Raw genomic sequence first — 17,649 nt, forward strand, 5'->3', positions numbered from 1 at the left:
ACGGGCCTTGCTTCCACAGTGGGAGTCTGAACAGGACGGTGGGGCTTTTATTGATTGTTCAGAAGGGAAATTTATCAATGTCTCTCACTTCATTTCCAGTTCCTCCCTGAGAAATTTGGCTGACAGTTTCTTAGGAGAAACAGCAGTCTTATGGCCTTGAATGGACTTCTGTCTTTGTCCTTTTCAAGAAATTACAAGATACTGGCATTAAATATACATGGAAGTTTCTGAGCAAAGCTGGTATGTGGGAGCATGGTTGAGGAAAACACTAGGGTGATTGTTAGGAACTTAAGGATTTGGTAGGAACAAATAAGGAAGAAAACTAGTCTAAACAGGCAAGTTTAGATACGGTTTGTTTTCCTTCTAAAAGCACCGAGTATCTTTATTTAAATTCCATGCTTTTTAGAAGTATGGTGTCACGGGCACTATTTTAGTTGCTAAAGGGCATCGGGCTGTCTTGAAGCATGGTACCGGGTGCACGGAGTAGACACGCATACAGGAGTGTGTTCCTGGCTTTCACCTTCTCCACAAAATCCAGATGTTTCCTGGAGGAGCTTCAGGGGTTCCTCAGACCACGAAGGGTTTGGGGGCCAAGCCATAAAGGTTCAAATTGCTCAAGTAATCCATTGCTTGTCTCTCTATTCGCGTTCAAAGTAATATTTCATTGGAAGAAAGAGTTCCGTTGCTAAAATAGTAGTTAAAAGCAGCTCTTGTACCTCATCCTTTTAGCTGTGGTGTGTCGATCCTTTTGAGAAGTTCGGCACTCCTCTCTGTCTGATCCCTTCTTTCCCCAGCACGGGTAGAGCTCGGGGACTTTTCCTACCATCTGCTCTTTGATGTAGGGTGAGACTTTCCAGAGCCTATTTCATCTTAGAACGGTTCCTCCAACAATAGGTTTTCAGATCTCTGCTCTTCTGTCACCTGACCAGCCACTTCTGGTTCGGCCTCCTCTACATCCAGCACATCTCCTCTTGCCCCCTCCTGTTACCTATTTCTTCGACACCATGAGTCTTCACTTTTTTGTCTCTCATTCCTATAAACCATTGTAGTGGCATGGCATTTTTGTGTGTAGCTTTACTCCTCTTAAATTGCTTGATTTTCAGGGACAGAAACCCAGGGCAAACAAACTTAGAACAAAGGATTTATGAGTTCTCAGTCAAGCGCAAGGTGGACGGGAAGACCACGGGGCCTCGGGGATGACTGCCTCCCGGGCCCCCATCCTGTCAGGACTCACTCACGGTCACTCACGTCTGCGTCTCTGTCCATGTATGTATGGCTTCAATTACTCCTGCTCCTTACTGGGTGCATCTCTGTGGCCACTGCATTTTCCTGTTTCATGTGGACTCCGGTTTTCCACCACCAAAGAAAAGAGCTCTGGAAGCAGATGGTTGCACCTCTGTCATATCCTCAAAAGGCCAATAGTAGCCTAATGATACTTCACAAGGTCTACGCCATTCACCTCACTTCATCTCATCACATAGCATGTTACCATCTCACATCATCACAAGAAGGAGAAAAGGGTGAGTACAGTACAGTAAGATATTTTGAGAGAGAGAGGGACCACAGTCACATAACTTTCATTGCAGTGTATTATTATGATTGTTCTATTTTATTATTAGTTATTATTGTTAATCTCTTATCATGCCTAATTTATCAATTCAACTTTATCATAGGTATATAGATGCATAGGAAAAAACATAGGATACGTAGCGTTTAGAACTATCCGTGGTTTCAGGCACCCACTGGTGGTTACATTCTGCAGACAAGTGAGGACTACTGTAAATGCTACGGTTTTTCTTCCTCCTTTTCAAGGATCTTGGATTTTCTCAATGTTGAAGAGTTTCTTTGTCTTCCCCGAGCACTTTTTACCGCAAACGATTACCTGAGATCTCGTGGGAATCTGGAGCTGGTGTGGTGTGTAAATTGGCCATAGGTCTTTGCAAATGGAAGAGGTAATTTTTTAGGGATGTTTGAGAGACTTGAACCTTCTAGGCAGAAATCTGACTCGGAACAGACTTTATTTACCTCGAATCACCATCTTAATCCATATTCCGATGGACCTTTTTTTCCCTTTCCTTTAACAACACCAACTTGGGCACCATAGCTTTCTAGTTGATTTAAGATATTTTAAAAGGTCATTCCAACTCATCCACTTTAAAACTTCAGTCTCCTTTTCATGTAATGCGCCTTTCTCCTTCTTGAGGCTCTGGCCTGAGGCATTTGGAGTGGCAGCGGTTTGTCCTGCTCCTTTGCTTTTCTGTCCATCTTTTTTACTTGTATTTTCTTGGTGCTAGGACAGGTGGAAGAGGTGAGGCAAGAAGGCTCACTGCAGGTTTTACTGAACTGTGTGTTTGTATCCTCTGTTAGGTGTGGCTGCCTCTCTGGATAATACTGGTCGACTGTTGGTTTTCTCTCCAAAGATTTTTTACAAGATCATTGGAACCTTGTAGGAGACCTTCCCACTGTTTTCCAGCATGGAGACCCCCCCCCCCCACCACGCCCCGGGTCTGCAGCGCCCATAGATATCACCTTAGGGCCCATTTTGGGTGTGGTACCAGAATACCGGCTCACGGCAAACTACCTTCCCCAGAGTCCTCTTGATCAGAAGAAAGTTACCAATCTTTGCACACCAAAGATGTTCCACGCACCACTCCTTTCCCTGCTCAGCTCTCTTTCTCTAATTATCCTTTCTCCTATTCAGATAGGCACGGGCAGCCCGGCAAACGTGCTGCATGTGCACACATCCAACCTGGGGAAAAGAAGCCAGTCTCCTATTCTTGCTGGCAACACTGTGCCTGGTACTTTTGAAGCCCTTTTTCTGTAAGTGGAGAAAAGTACCTTCAGACTTCCCTCTATGGGAAGGAGAAGAAAAGGCCACGGCCTGTTTACCCAGGCTGATGACTCACTCCCATTTCTGAGAATTCCTTTGAATGTCCTCTTTTTGTTGCTCATAGCGCCTGAGGTAGGGTCTGTCCAGGGATGGCTCAGATGACAGAGTTAGATTAGTTCCTTTTTGTAAGCCCCAAGGAAATGTCTGCTCCCTAACTGTTCATGGCTCACTTACAGTGTCAGGTCTTTATCATCTCTTAGCTTCCTGCTTGGGCCCTCTTGGTTGGTTTGGGGGAGTCCTGAAGTCTGAAGTCCTGCTTCAGAATTTGCTACATTTGCACCCATATGAAAGAGTGCCGCAAGGGATATTGGGTTGAAAGGGAAAGCAACCTTTGATACTTGTGTTTTTGTTTATGTGTGTATGTGTATGTTGCGGTGATTCGTTATGATATAGGGATGGAAAGGAAGTAAGATCAAATTGAGGGGAGAGATGAAGGAAGATGGACAGGGAAAATTTAACACCTATTCTTTGCCTTCTATAATCCTAAATTCAAACAAGCTTCAGTACAGCACTGGGGTTCTGGTCAGCTGGTATGTGTGGCAGATCGTCATTATGCGGTCAAGTTAGCTTGGAACCCGCAGCGTGGTCGGATGGCCAGTGATGGATGACTGGTTCTCCCTTTAGAGCGCATGAGAGTCGGTCTTCAACTGCATACATGTCTCAAAATATAACCGATACCGCCAAAGGAAGGCCGGCTGAGAATTTTCTCTATTCTGTGTCATGCTTCAGAAAAGTCCAAAATACAACTATCCTATGTACAATGGCACAAATATTTCGGGTAAAATCTAATTGATTTTTTTAACTGAGATAACTTAGTATCTGTAATTCCTTGATTTGGACAACAACGACCTTGGAACAGTCTATACGAAAGAGTTTCTTAAATTAAGAGTATAAACCACACTTTAAAGAACTTGTTTAAACACGTTAAAGTGAACCTGCTGTTTTTAAGGTCTTTAGGATTTTAGGTGTTTACATGTAAATGCATGCTGCTAATTAGAAATGAGTTCTAGCTATTCAATAATCCAAGTACAGCAGGAACCCCACTTAGAAACACATTGTAAGATACTTTAAGTTTCTATATATACCTGTGAGTGTTGGCATTAGTCAGATCTTTTTTGGTTGCAAGTGACAGAAAACCCAGTTCAGAAAAAAATAAGGGTATTTATTGCCTCATATAACTGGGAAAAAAAACCCAAAAAACAAAACTTGAGGCACAGCTGAGTCCAGGTGCTCCAATGTAGTCATTAGGACTTTGTTTCACTGCAACACTAGGCTCTGCTTTCCTCTGAGTTGGCTTCATTTTCTTCTTTCCTCCCTTCCTTCCTTCCTCCTTCCCTCCCTCCGTCTCCCTCTCCATTTCTTCCTTCCTTCCTTTTCTCTTTTTCTTTCTTTCTTTCTTTCTTTCTTTCTTTCTTTCTTTCTTTCTTTCTTTCTTTCTTTCTTTCTTTCTTTTCTTCCTTCCTTCCTTCCTTCCTTCCTTCCTTCCTTCCTTCCTTCCTTCTTCCCTCCCTCCCTCTCTTTTTCTTTTTCCCATCTTTCTTTCTTTCTTTCTTTCTTTCTTTCTTTCTTTCTTTCTTTCTTTCTTTCTTTCTTTCTTTCTCTCTTTCTTTCGAGAGACAAAGAGCATGTGCTCGTGAGCAGGGGAGGGGGCAGAAGAAGAGGGCGAGAGAGAATCTTAAGCAGGCTCCACACCCAGTGCCGGGCTCTATCTCAAGCCCCTGAGATTGTGACCTGAGCTGAAACGGAGGGTTGGGCACTTCAGTGACTGAGCCACCCAGGCGCTCTAAGTTGGTGTCATTTTCAATCAAGCTCTCCTCTCCTGGAGATAGAAACAGGTCTGTGCAGCAACAGATGAAAGAGGGACTGTTTTCCAATGGCTAATTGACCCCTGAGCAAATTTCAGCATTTCCCTCCATCAACATTCACATCTCTCCTTCTGTTTTTCACCCTTAGCTTTTAACAGTAAGGTATTATATACTATTTATTTATCATCTTTTCGTACTTGTTCTAGAGTCTTCCTTAGTAGAATGTATACATCATGATGGCAGGGAGTTTCCTGGTTTTGTTTTGTTTTTTGTTTTTATTCATTTATAATATCTCTATTGCTTGCAACAGTGCCTGGACTCATAGAAGGCTTTAAGAAATATATGTTGTGTGAATGACTGAATGAAAAGCTTGAACAAAAACCTCAGGGTTAACTTTGGCCCTGTTTGGGCTAGAAGCCTATCATTAAAACTGCTACTATGACCAGGGAAGTGGTATTCTTTTGGCCAAGAGGGAGCAAGTGTGTGGATGACACCCCAGAACAACATTGTCCGAGGTGGAGAGAGGATAGTTTATTAACTTAAGAGATGTGTTATCTAACCAGAATAAGAGAATGGACAGGTAAAAACAATGGCTTGTCTACCTTTTAAACATTTGACAATCTAACATTTTTACTACTTTTACTAATTTGAAATTGCAAATTATGAAGATTTTACCGGATGGTAAACTATTTCCAATTTGTTTAGCTTGGCTAGGAAAAAAACCCCAACAAACCAGTCACTTCACTAAGCAAAATCAAAGCCACAGTTGATAGAAACACAATTAATAGAAAATTTAGAATTAAGGAGTATATAATAGCATTGTGATAGTTTCTAGATTTGATTATGCCTAGAAATCGTTAGTAAAAGAATGAAGTTGATTTTAAGATAGTTTTCAGTTCGGGGATCTAGGACCACACATATCTTGATTTAGATTGGCCACTTTTTTGTGTAAATATGTACACAAAAGGCAATGACCAGCAAAGGCATCAATCCTTGGTATAGTTGGCCCTTGAACAATATGGGGGTTAGTGGCACTGATCCCTTGCACAGTTGAAAATCTGTGTATAACTTTTGACTCCCCCCAAAACTTAGCTAGTAATAGCCTACTGTTGACTGGAAGGAAGCCTTACCAATAACATAAACCGTCAATTAACACACAGTTTGTACATTATATATATTATACACTCTGTTCTTATAGTCAGATAGAGAAAAGAAAATGTTATTCAGAAAATCATAAAAGAGAAAATACACTTCCAGTCCTGCAGTGTAAAAATTCTGCATATAAGCCAATCCGTGCAGTTCAAACCCATGTTGTTCAAGGCTCCACTGTATTAGGACTTGGTTCAAGCCAAAAAGAGAACCTCTAGTGATCAATGAGGTATCATGTGACTAATTCTTCTTGACTAAAGCTACAAGGGGATGGGCAACAAGCTTGCTTTCCTTCTTTACTCCTAAGGCCATATAAGATAGTGTAGCCAGTGAGTGGAAGAAGAGAAGAGAGTAGACTTACCTCCGTGCTCAGGAGAGAGCATGCCTGGCCTATCTACTTTAGGCTTTTCTAGCGTAGGGGAAGATTGGAAGGAGCTGCCTCCTGAACCCTTTACCCTATCCCTGTGAGGGAGAAGAGGGTAAGAGCAGAGGCTCCCCTTTGTTTGGCCTGGTGAATTTTCCATTCCCCAGGACTAGGCCATGTATAACCTAGAAATGATTGATCGATAGCAACCTCTTTGGGGGTCTGAAGGGGCAGGCAGGGAAGAGCTCTGGGTGTCTCTTAGCTACTAAGAAAATTATTATTTCTTAGCAAAAGCAGAGGCATTGACGTGTTAGTACTATAGTAGAATATTTAGCCCACACAAAGATAAGTTGGAAAGGTATTTTTCAATTTAGAACAATAGATTTTTTTAAAACTGCGAGCTACTTCCTTCTAAAATCCCAACTGTGAAAAAATGAGGCACTGAAAATAATACCTAAGGACTTACATTTCCTACGTAAACCCCTATAGTTCCAAATTTTTTTCATAGATACATATATCATATTGGTTCTATTTATTTGGAGAATGCTGACTAATGCTGTGACTTATTCTTGAATAACGTTATAAAAAAAATTCAAAGAAAAACTTTGGAACTGTAAGGATTTAGATAGGAAATTTAAGGCCTTAGGACTATTTTCTCTACTTCATCCTATCAATAGTTAAAATAGATAGATAGATAGATAGATAGATAGATAGATAGATAGATAGATAGATAGATGATAGATAGATAGATAAACAGATATATAGATAGATCATATTGGTTCTATTTATCCTGAGAACCCTAATATTGTGGATTATAGTAAGATTTATTATAAGGAATTGGCTCACGTGATTACAGAGGCTGAGAAGTCCCAAGATCCGAAGTCAGCCACGCTGGAGACCCAGGAGAGCTAATGTATATATATATATAGGTTCTAGTTTGAGTCCAAAGGCTTGAGAACTAGAAGAACAAATGCTGTAAGTTGCAGTCCAAAAGCCAGCAGGTTTGAAACCCAAGAAGACCAGAGTTTCAGTACAAATCTGAAGGCTGGAAAGACCAATGTCTCAGCTCAGCAGTTGGGCAGGGGTTCCCTCTCACTTAGCCTTTTTGTACTATTCATTCTATTTGGGTCTTTGATGGATGGGATGAGGCCCGCCCTCATTAGGGAGGGCAGTCAGCTTTACTTAGTCCGTGGATTCAGATGTTAATATCATCTAGAAACATCTTCACAGACACACCAGAATAATGTCTGGCCATTGTCTTTGGCCTTAGCCCAGTCCGGTTGACATATACAGTTAACCGTCAAGGTCACTAAAGTGGATCCCATTTTCTATAACTGACTCCGTGTCATATCTTGACACATAATCCAGGAAGTTAGCAAGCCTCTTGTCTTGACACATAGCTTCCCAAGGGGAAATAGCTAGCTCTATGATCCATTTCTTCCTTTCAAGATTTCTATAGTTTACTTTCTCCTGCTAGCACATGAGGATCTTTGCTGACCTTCTGCATCTTCTCCAGATGAGCTTGTCCTGACTCAGTTACAGAGCACTCACTCACTCATCTTCCTCTTGATGAATGTCAGGAGTTTGGGCTCTGAAAGGATACTGCTTGGGCTCAAATACTGTCTCTGTCACTGATCTGGTGGAACGTGACAAAGTCAATTCCTCAGTGTTGCAGTTTCTATATCTATAAACTAGAGATGGTCCTAAAACATTTTGACCTAGAAGCAGCTTCTTGGCTCCTTCTCGAATTTCTGTCGGGTTCAGCCCACTTTCCTCCAACCCAGCCTCCACTCTAGCCTCCACCATGTCTATCTGGGTGACCCAGAAGTCCTACAAGGTGTCCGCCTCGGGCCTGGGGCCTTCAGTAGCCGCTCCTACCTGAGCACACGTCAGCTCCTCCATCTTCTCCTGGGTGGACGGCAGCAGTGGCTTCCGGGGTGGCCTGGCCACCTGCATGAGTGTGGTCAGGGGCTAGAACAGGGCCAGGGATATGAGGGGAATCATGGCTGTGTCATTGAACCAGAGCCTGCTGAGCCCCCTTAAGCTGAAGATGGACTCCAACATCAAGGCTGTGCACACCCAGGAGAACTTGCAGATCAAGACCCTCAACAACAAGTTTGCCTCCTTCATCGACAAGTTGCAGCAGCTGGAGCAGCAGAACAAAATTCTGGAGTCCAAGTGGAGCCTCTGCAGCAGCAGGAAACTGCTCAGAGCAACATGGACCACATGTTCAAGAGTTACCTCAACAGCCCTCAGGGGCAGCCAGACACACGGTAGCCCAGGAGAAGCTGAAGCTGGAGGTGGAACTTGGCAACATACAGGGGCTGGTGGGGGACGTCGAGAATAAACATGAGGAGGAGATCAAAGAGCATGTAGACACGGATAATGAATTTGTCCTCATCAAGAAGGATACGGATGAAGTTTACATGAACATGGTGGAGCTGGAGTCATGCCGAGAAGGGCTGACCGATGAGATCAGTTTCTTAAGGCATCTTATGAAGAGATCCGTGAGCTGCAGTCCCAGGTCTTGGACACATCCGTGGTGTTGTCCACGGACAACAGCAGCTCTATGGACCTGAACAGAATCATTGCTGAGGTCAAGGCCGACGATGAGGAAATTGCCAACTACAGCCGGGCTGAGGCCAAGACCATGTACCAGATCAAGTACAAGGAGCTGCAGACGTTGGCTGGGAAGCACGGGATTGACCGTTGGCTCAGGAAGGTGGGGATTTCTGAGGTGAACCAGAACATCAGCCAACATCAGGCTGAGACTGGGGGCTCCTAAGACCAGAGGGCTTCCCTGGCGGCCACCATAGCTGAGGCTGAGCAGCACGGGGAACTGGCTGTTAAGGACAGCAACACAAGGGAGCTGAGCTGGAGGCAGCGCCACAGGGAGCCAAGCAGGACCTGGCGCGGCAGCTGCGTGAGCACCAGGAGCTCAGGAACATCAAGCTGGCCCTGGACATTGAGGTCACAAGCTGCTGGAGGCCGAGAGCTGGCTGGAGTCTGGAAGGTAGAACATGAGTATCCGTGCTAAGACCACCAGCGGCTACTCAGGTGGCCTGAGCTCGGTCTATGGGAGGCTCACAAGCCTGGCCTCAACCCTGGCTTGAGCTCCTTCTAGTCCAGCTTCGACTCTGGCAGGGACTCCGGTGCCTCCAGCCAGGGCAGCTCCTTCAAGACTGTGGTTGTGAAGAAAATCAAGACCTGTGATGGGAGGCTGGTGTCTGAGTCACCTGCTGTCCTATCCAAGTGAACAACCACTGTGGTCCCTCCCAGCCTCCCTGCTCTTGTGACTGCCATAGAGCCTTTGGGGGAGGAGCTGTGCAGGGGAGCACTGGGAACAGAGAACCCACCTAAGGCTCAGCCCCAGTTCTCATCCTACCGTTGGGGGAAGTCTGTTGTCCTGGGGACCCCCTCTTTCCCATGCCCCCAACTAAAAACCAATTCAAGTGTCTTTTCCAAAATAAAGCCCCAGGTGGCTCTGCTAATTCCCTGCCCCCCAAATAAAATTAAAACAAAAACATTTCTCCTGGTGCTGCTATGTGGTTTAAATGAACTAAAACATGTAAAGCGCTTAGCACAAGGACAAACATCAAGCAGCCACTCAGGAGATGTTAGTTATTGTCACTGTTACATATACCTGCAGTTCGATTTGATGAAGCTGCTTCATTATTATTCTAAGAAGGCTGGGGTGGTATTCATTGTTTCCTGTAATCCATCAGCTAGAGACTGTTCTTGATTTCTCCTTTTCTATCATTCCCCATATTGTGTCCATCACCAAGTCCCGATTTTAATTCTTGGAGAACTCATGAACTCATTTACTTCTTTTCACCCCCATTACTATCACCTTCCTCTACCAACTTGTGTCTGGACTACTGTTTAAGCTTTCTGGTTTATCTGCTAGTTGCCATTTTTGTCCCTCTCCAGTTCATTGTTTACCTTGGAGTCAAGGTGATCTTTTAAAAACACACCTCTGTTCATATCATACTGCCGCTCAAAGCTCTCCAGTGCTTTCCCATCTAAAGTCCCAAGATTTCTAACATGGTTACAATGTTCTGCCTGATGCAACCCCTGCCTACTCCTTCTGCCTTGTTTTCCAGGCCCCTCCTACTCTGCCCTGCCTCACTGCAGTGTTCCAGTCTTGGTAACCTTCTTTTAGCTTGTCAAATGGTTAATAATAGTCTTGACTTGACATTTTTTTTACATTTTTTAGTATCAAAAGAAATTCCACATTGCTAAGTAAATGGAATGTTACATGGGCTGGAGCTTGTGATTTTTCCTTCAAAGAGAATTCTTCCATATATATCATCAAAGCAGTATTATTAATAGTATTGCTTTCAGCCTGGTCATGGAGGAAGAGTATCATTGAATTGGGCATTATATTCAGAATTTTTAAAATTGGATTTTACCTAGATCCTGGCACTTTATAATTTTCAAAACTGCTTCCCATTCTTCCCTCTCATTTAACGCTCACAACAACTCTGTGAAGTAGCAAAGACTGGAATTATTACTTTCATCTTACAGATAATGGAACTGTGCCCAGACAGGGAGGTAACACTCATTCCATCCTTTTCATATGCTTGAGACACACATGGCTCACTTCTGTTTTGTGTACACACAGCTGGTGTTCACCTGTGGCAGACAGACAAACTGAAGATACTCCTTTCAGATTTCAAGAACAATCTTCTTAATTTTTCAAGTTATTTTGGGGTTCCAAGTGGGGCTTGTACCCCTTTTGGCTCCCTTTGTAATATTCTTCATAGGGGCATAAAGAACCTGTTTCTTTCCCAGTTCTTTCCCTTCAGTATTTTTTTGTCATTTTCTGACCTGTATAATACCAAGTCTACAAGTATTTTTTTATGGTTTCTGCCTTTGTTTTCACACTTAAAAAACTCTTTTCTTTTTTTTAAAGAGGGAGAGAGAGAATCTTAAGCAGCCTCCACACCCAGTGTGAGCTGGACAGCAGGCTCGATCTCACAACCCTGAGATCACGACCTGAGCCAAAATCAAGAGTCCATCATGTAACCGACTGAGCCACCCAGGCACCCCAGAAAACCCTTTCCTTTTTTTCTTTTTTTGTTTTTTAAGATTTTATTTATTTATTTGACAGAGATAGAGACAGCCAGCTAGAGAGGGAACACAAGCAGGGGGAGTGGGAGAGGAAGAAGCAGGCTCATAGCGGAGGAGCCTGATGTGGGGCTCGATCCCAGAACGCCGGGATCACGCCCTGAGCCGAAGGCAGACACTTAATCACTGTGCCACCCAGGCGCCCCCAGAAAACCCTTTCCTATACAGACAATATAAAAATTTACCTCTTTCTTTCCTGGTGCTTTTATTTATTTATTTTTCCACATTAGTGTCTTTAATCCAGGGTTGGCAGACTATGGCCCATGGGCTAAATCCAGCCCATTGCCTGTTTTCGTAAACAAAATTTTATCACGCACAGTCATGCCCATCCATGTGTTTAGGTATTATCTATGGCTGCGTCATGCTGCAGTGGCGACGTGGACCGCCTGGCCTGCAAACCCAAAACTCTTTACAATCTGATTCTTTACAGAACGACTTTGGCAACTCCTGCTTTAATCTATCTAGAATTTATTTCCATATAGCGTTTAAGTCAGTTACCTAATTTTTTTTTCAAATGTCTAATCAGTGTTCTCGATACTATTTATTCAACAATGCAATTGTGATAGGTTGAGAAATGGCCCCAAATATGTTCATGTCCCAATTCCTGGAACCCATGAAGGTTGCCTTATTTGACAAAAGGAACTTTGCAGATGTGATTAAGTTAAAGGTCTTGGGGAGATTATCACGGATTTCCTGGATGGTCTTAATGTAAGTACACTGGTCTTTATCAGAGGGATACAGGAGGAGTCACGTAAAAAAGAAGAGGATGGGATTGAAGAAAGCAGAGATAGTAGGGTTGCAGCCTGAAGGCAGAAGAGCCCACAAGCCAAGAAACACGAGGTGGCCATTAGCAGCCGAGGAAGGCGGGGAAACAGATTTTCCTTCCTCGGAGTCTCCAAAAGGAAACAATCCTGCCTACACCTTGATTTTAGCTCAGTGAGACCAATTTTGGAATTCCAACCTGCAGAACGATTAAGTGATACATCTGTGCTGTTTAAAGACAATAGTGTGGTGGTTCGTTACGGCAGGAGTAGGAAACGAATAGAGCAGCGTTTCCTTAGAATTTTAAATGTTACCTTCCTCACACACTAAATTCTTACCTAATGTAGATACAGATTAATGTCTTTTATAAACAACTTTTTAGAACAAATTTAAAATCTAGCAAAGAATGTGAATAGGCATATCCGTATCATTAATGCGAATGTCCAGTTAATGTGAGTGCATGTGGAGAGGGCTCAGGTTTATCGTATGTTGACAGTAAAAGAGAGATTCTTTTTTGTTTTTATGGGTTTTTTCCTACCTTCTCTTCCTTGGTAATCAAAGAAATGCAAATTAAAACAAAAGTGGTTTTTTTTCCCCTTAACAATCAAATTGACCAAGACCAGAAACAAAGTAGTAGAAAGTCTGAGGAACTGGCGCTCACGCGTGCTGCTAGTGGATTCAGAAGTTCTGAATCTTCCTGAAAGGCAATTTGATAATTATATCAATAGGCTTAAAACTAGGTATATGCCTTGATATAGCAACGCCACTTTTAGGAGTTTGTTCTAAGGAGGTGACCATGAGCATGCATAAAAATTAGGCTCAAGAATGTCCACGTCTGCATTGTTCATGAGGGCAAAATATTGGGAAAAAAACGATTTGAAAGAAATAAGGGATTAGTATATAAAATACACATCTTTTAAATGGGGTACTGTGATACCATTATGATGTTAAATAATAAATTATGCAGCTACTATTAAGTATAATATTAAGTAAAGGGAATATATTAATGTTATATTAGTTAAATATATTAATATATCAGTATTTACTATATTAAGTAAAGAGAATTTACAAAAATGCTATGTCAAGAATTAGAGCATGATTCTATAGTATGTAGAGTATTAATTATTTAAATGTGAAATTTTGTCAACTTGTGAACATAGGATAGAAAGGATGGGATAAAAAAGAGATTTATTAATCTGTTGTAGTAATATTGTGGATGCTTTTATTATCTTCTTTTATCTGTATATTTTTATATTAAACAGTATTTATCAATTGCTTTTCTAAAAGAAATTATGCTATTAAAAATTAGCCCCTTTTTTCCTCCTTGCTGCCTCCACTCCAAGCCATAAACTGTAGCAATGATTATAAAAAATAGTATCTATCTGGTCTGAAATATACCTGAAGTTTTAAAAATTTTTTGGACAATGAAGAGGAGTGGGGATTAAAGACACACTGCTGAAGCCTTTTGCTCTGACCAGCAGGCTTTTGCCCCTCTGAGTAAAGGACTGGCCAGTACAGTTCTATAGGGCCTAAGAATGCCATTTGTTTAATTGGCCTAAAATCCTTGAAGGAGTTAGAACAGTGTTACAGATGTTTCCATGTATTTTACAATTCACTGTTTCCTGGGTATATTGAGCTTTATCCTTGTCGTCTTCTCAGTCCCTTATATTTAATCACAGTAGCAATAGTAAAGCTCAGATTGGGTAGAAACTACGGTTAGCCTTTCTTTTATGCCTTTGGAAAAGGCCTTCAATCAAAGCATGGCTCACAGCACCATCCAAGTAACCTTGGTTAGCCTTGGTCTAAAGCCCTGTGCCAACAAAATGGTAGACTTCTTCTCAGCATTGGGAACAGACTATGCCCAATTACCTTTCATCACAGTGCAGAAATGTTTACCACTCAGCTGTGGATGCAGCCAGCTGATCTGCACATTTAGAGGATTGCTCCGTTGAGCCTTCTTCTTCCTGCGGGCACATGTTCCCTGCTCCGTCAGTATCACCAGAGATGAACCAGTCATGATGCAGAGGGCTCACAGTCCAGACACAGAGCTGAGCTCAGGCAGGATTCCAGAGCCGGGTTTTGTCTTCAACCAACGGAGATATCACAGCAAGTGGTTCTCAGGGGCAGAGGGAAATGGTACATGAAAAATGTCCATTCCATCTCTTTGGTCTGCCAGATAATCTTCTATTAATGCTAATGTCAGAGTCCCCTCTTCTGAAGCACAGTAAATTGGATTGCCTCCAATTCACGAATGCTTTGAGTTCAAAGAGTTCCCTTGTAAGATGGTAGTCTGGAACTTAGAATGCATTTTTTCCTCAAAGAAACGCTGATAACCTTGTGGTTAAGGACACAGGTAAGCCTGCGACATAGACTTCTTACTTTCCCTTCCCTTCACTCAACAGCCAGGGTGGCCTGTAAAAACAGAGATTTGATCATGGAATTATTTTAAGTTAGATTTAAGTCCTTGAAAACACGCCAACAAGGTCCTGCGCCATCTCGCCCAGTCACACCGTGCCATCTCATTTGTCTTCTTCCTAACCTCCTAACTCCATTTAGTTCCTGGAACACATCGAGCTCTCTCTTGCTCCCTGGCTGGCTCTTGCTCATCTTAGGACTTGACTTGGCTTCTTTCTCATTCTCCCAAATATGCAGTGAATACATTTTTCTTGCTAAGGATTCTCTCCCCTCCATTTGATTTGTGTACTCATGGTCTTAAAATATCACTAGTCTCACAAAAGTGTGATTTCTTTGTTACCATCTCATGTGTTCCTTTGGTGGTTACTTTTGGGATAAACTCTTAGTTCCTTGGGAGGGCCTGAGAGTCCCTCTCTGAGTGGGTCTTGCTCACCTTTCTGGGTGCACTCTCACTCTCATCAGCAACCCCCCTTCCGTGTATGTGCATTCTGCCCATGCCGCATATAACAGCTATTCGAATGTGTCATGTTCTCCCCCACCATTGTATGCATCACTGCCTTTGCCTGGAGGGCTCTGCCTGTTTTGTCACCTGGCCCACTAGGACGCATTCTTAAAGACCCAGCTCAGTCATCACCTCTTCTGAGAAGCAATCCCAGAAAAACCCCTCCTTTGGTGTGAGTGAGGTGCTCCATGTCTGTTCACCAGGAGACCCTGGTTCAGACAAAACATAGTACATCTGTAATTTTTGTCCATTTCCTGGACTGGTCATGGACCCTGGCAGACAGGGACTCTGTTCCCTTCACGTCTGTCTTTCTAGCGCATGAAAAATGTTTATCTACACACACACACACACACACACACACACACACACACACACACACGGCAGCGTTCATCGTTTTGCTATGCATAATGTGAAGCTGCATACAGAAATAGGGGCAAATCATTTGCACGTATTTCAGAAAGATATTTCTAGTTCTTTTGTGAGTTCCGTTATCTTTCTATTCTGATGTGAACATTTTGATGAGATGATTCTTCGTTCCTTTCTCCCTTCCCCTCACTCTCTCTCCTTCTCCTTCCTCTCCTCATCCTTCACTACCTCCTTGCCCCCAGTGATTTGGAAAGGTTTTGGCAGTTATTCACTTGGAATTAAGATTGAAATCCTACAAAATAAACAGAGGGAAATTAGTGATTTTAAAGTGTGTTAACCCACAAAGATTATTTTCTTTTTCTCCATGCCCATTTGGTAAGATGGTTCTCTGGGACTGTGTAATTATGGATGAATGGCACTGAAATGCTTGGACAATAATTTGTAGGAAATACAATTATGAGTCGAAGTCATTAGTGGGAGTAAATGAATAGTTTGTTGGTTAACAGGTCAATGTTGAAAGCCTAAAGTGGTTAAACATTGTATTAAATTACACATTAAGAGCTTAACCCTTTTCATTTGAGCATATTCATAAATTATTGAGCTTTTCAAACTGTATTTTTATGTTTTTTGATTTGTGGTAGAGAAAGGAAGGGAGCTGCCCAACTTGGGTTTTCTAAGAGTTCTTGAAGTGAAATGACTCACGTTTACAATGTGGGCAACGCTTTCTTTATCACAGAAGCTGGCTGGTTTGCCTTGTGAGGCACTTAAATAACATTTATGAAGTAAGAAAAATCATTTTTTGAGTACCAAAGCTATCCGGGTACAGTTAATTTAGTTATTTCCAGAGGCCGGCAATTCGATTATGTGTCCAGTTCTTTGGTTTTGGACTCAGAAGCCCCAGTTTCAGAACTCAGTGCTGACGTCTCATGACTGTCAAGTCTTGTCCCTGAAGCATTTCAGTTTCCTAATCTGTTCAATCTGTCTAAAGAAAAACAACAGAAAACAAAACAGTTTTTACTTCAAGTGAGACTACTTAGCCTAGGTTGGGTTTATTCTAATTTCTTAATAAATGTTTGCGTTGTTTGTTCAGCTTTTAAGCATGTTGGATATTATATACTCATTTAAACACATATCTTTTTTTTAAAGATTTTATTTATTTATTTGTCAGAGAAAGAGATAGAGCACAAGCAGGGGGAGCGGCAGGCAGAGAGAGAGGAAGAAGCAAGCTCCCCACTGAGCAGGGAACCGGACTCAGGACTCCATCCCAGGACCCTGGGATCATGACCTGAGCCAGAGGCAGATGCTTAACCGACTGAGCCCCCTAGGCGTCCCTAGGCATATATTTGATGGAAGTTTGCAAGTGAATATCCAGAAGGCAGTATTCAAAATAGTTAACTTAAATCCTTATTAGTTGAATGCTAATTGTGGCCCAGGACTGCGTTAGGAATTGTGACATATATAAAGAAATACATAAAGCAGTGACCCTGAATTCAGGTAGTAAATGGTGAGGTGGGAGATAAGACATAGGCACTGCAATAATTACGGAATAATTTAATACTGAAATGTATGGTACTGACTATAGGTTACATAGCTTGTCTCCCCAGCGCCCCGCCCACCTCTGACGGAGCTTCTCAGCCTGCGTATTTCAGCAGAGATAACAAAAAAATGTATTGCCCTTCCCCACCCCCAACTCTCACGGAATCTCCAGCGTTTTTCAGCATTCCTGGCTGCTTGTTATTTCATCAGCTAGTCTGTCTGTTGCCATCACTGTGAGACTTCTTTCGTGTACCTTACCTCCTCTTTTGGCTTTCTTGGTCATTGTCCTCCCTTCAGGCAGGTGCCGAGGGCGTCCTCTGTCCCTGCTGCTAGTACCTGCCATGAGAGTACTGAACGCATGTGCGCTGAGGGGGCAGGCTTTCACTGCCTGGTCAGACCCTGGCATGTGGAGTATTGTGTCCACCTCTCTTTGCCACTTGGGGTTCCACCTGATCACCTAGACATCAAAACTTTGGGGTGCTTATTTCTCCATGTCTCAGTCATGATTTTCCTCATTCAGTACGCATCTATTGCACACCCATTTTATGCTAAACACCGTGATGGGCGTTGGTGCTATGCGGGTGAGCAAATGTAGGTATAGTTCCTGCTGTCCTGTGCAGTAGGGGAGACAAACAGAATTACAGTAAGAGGTAAAATTGCAGTGTGTTGAGTGCTAGAAAGGAGAAGAACATGGTGATGGGACAGATTATAACACAAGGTTGGACTCAGT

The 17,649-nt window shown here is 42.7% G+C and overlaps 1 protein-coding gene and 1 pseudogene across 32 annotated transcripts in view; both read left to right on the forward strand.

Annotated features, from left to right (window-relative positions):
* PKHD1 (PKHD1 ciliary IPT domain containing fibrocystin/polyductin) overlaps positions 1 to 17,649 on the forward strand; it is a 513,811-nt gene that overhangs the window by 161,342 nt on the left and 334,820 nt on the right. The window lies entirely within an intron of this gene.
* LOC148107521 (keratin, type II cytoskeletal 8 pseudogene) lies at positions 1,527 to 17,116 on the forward strand (annotated as a pseudogene).

This window comes from Ursus americanus, chromosome 29, assembly GCF_024610735.1.
Source record: "Ursus americanus isolate L20-20 chromosome 29, mUrsAme1.1.p, whole genome shotgun sequence".
In the NCBI taxonomy this organism is placed as follows: domain Eukaryota; kingdom Metazoa; phylum Chordata; class Mammalia; order Carnivora; family Ursidae; genus Ursus; species Ursus americanus.